This window comes from Nicotiana attenuata, unplaced genomic scaffold, assembly GCF_001879085.1.
Source record: "Nicotiana attenuata strain UT unplaced genomic scaffold, NIATTr2, whole genome shotgun sequence".
NCBI classification, from domain to species: Eukaryota; Viridiplantae; Streptophyta; class Magnoliopsida; order Solanales; family Solanaceae; genus Nicotiana; species Nicotiana attenuata.
In genome coordinates, this window is record NW_017672622.1 from 66,708 (window position 1) to 71,849 (window position 5,142).

General features: G+C 37.0%; 1 pseudogene; it reads left to right on the forward strand.

Moving 5' to 3' along the window:
• Positions 1 to 533: 533 nt before the first annotated feature.
• On the forward strand, positions 534 to 1,977 carry LOC109213885 (annotated as a pseudogene).
• Positions 1,978 to 5,142: the final 3,165 nt, after the last annotated feature.

A 5,142-nucleotide genomic window follows, 5' to 3' on the forward strand; every position in this document is an offset into this window, starting at 1 on the left:
GAAGGGCAAATAAGGAGCTATCAGTATCAGGTATACTAAACCACATTTATAATGTGTTCTTTATAAAGACAAAATAATTGATGAATAAAAACTTTTTATAGAGGACCATAGCTCTTTTTCTTTTGGTCGTATCCCTTTTTTATTTTTCTATATAGTTAAAAGTAAGTACTATTATTTTTCCTTCTGTCTTTTTCTTTATTTTCTAATGCAGTGTATATATCTTTATGGTACAATAATGTGTGGTGGCCAAAACCTTTAAATAGTGATAAAAACGTGTATTTACTAACCAACAAAAAAAAGTGTACGGTGGCTGTTGATAAAAACGTGTATTTACAAACAATAAAAAAAGGATAATTTTTTTTATTTTATGTATATTTACTATACGTTGACTCTCCTTAATTTTTCGATATATCTAATTATTTATATTTTGACACCTCTTAATGAAAATTCTGGCTCCGCCACTAATTTCAGCCCCTGCACGGTGGTTGTTGAAAGAATAAATAACTCACGTAAATGAGGTACTAACTCACTATAAATATCCTGTGGAATCAATGAGTTTTAAAACAATACAATTTGGATTTTCTTTCTTTGTATTTTTCAAAGCAAAGACAATGGAAGGGAAGACTATGTTCAAGTTATCTCATGTGGTTGCTTTCTTGCTCCTTGCATCACGTAAGTTAGCCTTTTCTCATGCACATTTCTACTTATTTTTATTTAAACATTTATTTCAAATATTCAAAAACAGAACTTATTACCTATGTTATCTTTCAAATAAGTAGTAGTAATTATTTTTGTGAATGATTTATTAATTTGAATTACAGTTTTTTAACCTCTTACGGCACGAGATCTGGTATTCGAAGTGAGTGATGGAATAGAAGTCTTGCAATTTCCAATGACAAAAGAAAACCAAGTGAAAACACCTTGATGATGTCTCTCTCTCATTTATTTGCCCAGGTTTGCTCTCTACTCTTTCTTCTTCTTATAGTTTCTAATAACAATAATAACTATTTTTCGGTCTAAAACAATTTGGTGTCGGTTATATAAATCGTGATTGACAATGTTACATTAATTAATTAGACTCATCTCATTCCAATAGTATATATCTACACACAAATAGTATTATTCCCTATTTTCAAAGCTATTGTATTTTTTTAAGTTATTAGTAAGAATTTAAATTATATATACTTATAGTGTAAAGATTTTTTGCATTATCAATATAGGTTAACATGTGACAGAAAGTTAGTTATCAACTTTAATAGGTTGACGCTTATTAATGTTTATTATATATAGAGATTCACTTGTACTTATTTTACAAGTGACTAATTGATTGTTCAATAATTTTTTTCATCTGTTAGTACAACGTAAACTCTCTTAATAATATTTTAAAATAAAACACGAGCTAGGAAAAAGAGTAGTTTATGTTATTTTTGTGGGGTGGGAGAATATAAAATAATGTAAAAGGCCTTTGTGTTAATTATTCCATAGAGATCTTAAATTTCCATGATGTTTACGTACTTATAGTTTATGTATAATGTTTTTTTATGAGTATTATTATAGTGTCATGTACTATATATTCTTTTTAATTTCTTTTGTTTCATTATATTTTATTAATTATAGGAAAGCAATCATGGCCTGAGCTTGTGGGAAAGCCAGCGGAGACTGCTAAGAAAATAATTGAGAAAGAAAATCCCATAGCCAAAGTTCAGTTTTTGTTCCCTGGTATGGTTAAACCATTGAATTATGTTTGTGGTCGAGTTTTTGTGGTTGTTAACTGGAAACTCATTGTTCAAATTACTCCCACAATGGGTTAATTAAATAGTTCTATGGGACTATTATGGTAGATTTAGAATAAGCTGCCCCAAGAATTAATAAATAGAGTACTGGTGTTCTATAGTGTACTCTACTATTTCGATATAATAAATAAAATAAGTGTGGCTTTTTTAATTTGTATTATGCATGTATTACAATTATCTTGCCTCATTCTCTTTTATGTTGTAACTTTTTCCAGTTTTGCTTTTCTTTTTCGTTTGTTATGCAATTTGACGTTCACAGCTCCGCCTGCTAGAATGTTGAAGACGTTATTATTTTAACATCTCTTACTTAAAATTTTAAATTCTTAAACGAGATGATCATATAATTCAAAAATATTGTAGATTATAGGCAAAGTCCAGAGTTCGAATCTCTACCTACTACTATTCATCCATGAAATACTTAATTAAATTCCAATTTAAACAATTTTGAAAAAAACCAAGGTTTTCCCTTCTTATTTCGTAAGTAAAAAGATAGCTGCTTCAGTTCAAATTTAATAATAAGCAATTAATACAAGATATTTCAAACCATCCCAGAACCTGGTGTCACAAGTGCATGAGCAATTTCTAAGGGATAATACAATACAACATCCGTCCGGAATACAGTGGACAGAAAGTAAATACAATTTACTGGAAGGGACTATACTAGCTGCGGGCCGCCTCGAATAATGCAACTCACTGGTCCCCGAGTCATCCGTGCTGCTACGCCTAGTAGGCCACTAGAGTTACATATACCTGTGCAACAAAAATGCACAGAAGTGTAGTATGAGTACGAAAATAACGTGTACTCAATGAGTATCCCGTCTAATCTCGAAGAAGTAGAGACGAGATGGTCGACTTCGACACTTACTAGTGGTCCAATAATGATGTCAATAACTCATTAAATCGTGGACTTTATAAACATGATTTTTAATCCAATAGAAGGAAACGAGTAAACAGTTAATTCGTTTATAGGAAATTTCCATAATTTTCTTTTCATTATTTATCCAAATATTTTCAAGCCATGAAGAGGCAACAAGAAGTTTAATAAGTTCAATGCAACAATACCAGCATGCGCAAATATTCACCGTGGGACGTACGGCCCGATCCAACATAAAAGTAAATTGTGCACTGCCGAGGGTCGAACGGCTCGAACCATAGATGCATCTATTACCCCGCTCGCGAACTATCTTGCGACGCGGTCAACATAAAATAAACAAATACCCTGCTCGCGAATCATACAAGCGACGCAGGTACACATAGAAATACATGCTCAAATAGCCAATTACGAATTTATCAGGGAACAGTCGTCCAAATAAAGGCTAATCCCCTTTTTAACGATTTAAGAAAATGAAGTTTAATCCTTTTAGAAATTCATTTACTAATTCAATGTGCTTAAGCGATTCAAGCTATCAATAGGTTCACAAATAATCAAAGTATAGCATGCTTTTGGGTCCTAACTACCGGACAATAGCATAATAGTAGCTACGCACGGACTCTCGTCACCTCGTGCGTACGTAGCCCCCACAAATAGGAGCACATAATAAATTATTTCACCTATGGGGACAAATTCCCTCTTACAAAGTTAGAAAGGAGACTCACCTCGCTTCGAAGGTCCATAACCGGCATTCCACGCCCTTCCGAAGACTCAAATCGATGCACAACGCTCCAAAACTAGCCAATAATTATGTAAATCCATTAATATATGCTAAGGTACTCATTATAATCCAATTTATAACAATTTCTAACCCCGATCGAAAAATGGACAAAAATGCCCTCGGGCCCACGTGTCCGGAATCCGAAATTTCTCGAAGATAAAGCTTACCCATGAACACACGAACTCAAATATATGATTTTATCTTAGTTCTATACCAAAAATCGTAGTCAAAATCCAAGAACCATAAGTTTCTACGTTTTCCCTTAAACCCCCAAGTTTTCTACAAATTTCATGCTCAAATCCATACATAGTTGATGTATTTAACTCAAAATAGGTGGGGATGACTTACCTTGACGTTGATGACGAAAATCCCCTCTTGAAGCTCCCCAAAATCGCCCATGCCAAGTGAAAAATGGGAGAAGAATGGCAAATTCCCGAGTTTAAAACAACCATTCTGCCTTCAGCAATTTTCGCACCTGCGGTCCTATGACCGCTTCTGCGGTTCCGCAGGTGCGGTCCAACTACCGCTTCTGCGGTTTCCCCACCAGGCCTCCTCTTTCGCTTCTGCGACCTATCTTCCGCAGATGCGGTCCCGCTTATGCGGAACCCTGACCGCATCTGCGGTCCACCCCAAGCTGTCCCTCTTCCGCTTCTGCGACCATTCTTCCGCGGATGCGGTCCCGCTTCTTCGGAACCCTGACCGCATCTGCGGAACCCTGACCGCATCTACGGTCCCAGCTCCCTTCACCAAATCCCGCATCTGCGGCTTTGTGGCCGCTTCTGCGGCTCCGCACCTGCGGCCCAACTCGCAGGTGCGGTTATGACAGCAACCAGCAGTTCAGCCTTCTTCCAAACTCCAAATTCGATCCGTTAACCACCCGGAATCCACCCAAGGCCCCCCGGACCTCAACCAAACTTACCAACCAATCCCAAAACACGTTACGGACTTGCTCGAGGCCTCAAATTATATCTGGCACGACCCGAATTTCCCACCCTCGGGGGTCGTGATGGCGCCTACTCGTAGGAGCTAGGCAAGCCAAATTTAATTACCTTTCGTTAACAGCATAATTCCTTCTTGACAATTATTGGCAATAATATGAAAGCAACGAGATTAAATAATAAGCGGAAGTCTTAGAATTATATAAAACTGAATAGAAATGCGAAAAGTTCAACAAAATCCTCTACCCAAGACTGGTGTCACTGTACTCACGAACTGCTAAGAATACTAAATACAAACGTCTGAAAGAAAACACAAACTGTTTGTCTCGAATACAATGAGATAACAGACTAAAAAGAGAGGATAAGGAAGACACCGGGCCTGCGGACGCTTGCAAGGCTACCTCGGGTCTCGCTGGACTGAAAGCCTGCTCTCACACTACTGTTGTTGCTGCTGACCAAGACCTGGATCTGTGCAAAAGAGCACAGAGCGTAGTATTAGCACAACCGACCCCATGTGCTGGTAAGTGTCTGGCCTAACCCGGCGAGGTGTGACGAGGCTAGGCCAGACTCCAGACTAAAACCGTGTGCAGATATATATATACAAGTACCACAGAGAAAAATAGCAAGAAGATAGCAATTTAAGCTGGGGAATGGAGCATGCTTAGGGGCAACAGATAGAAATAACTTATCAGGAAAAATAGAGCGTACATCTACAGTTTCACTTCTAGCAAAAATGAAGAGATAAGACAACTTTCATAT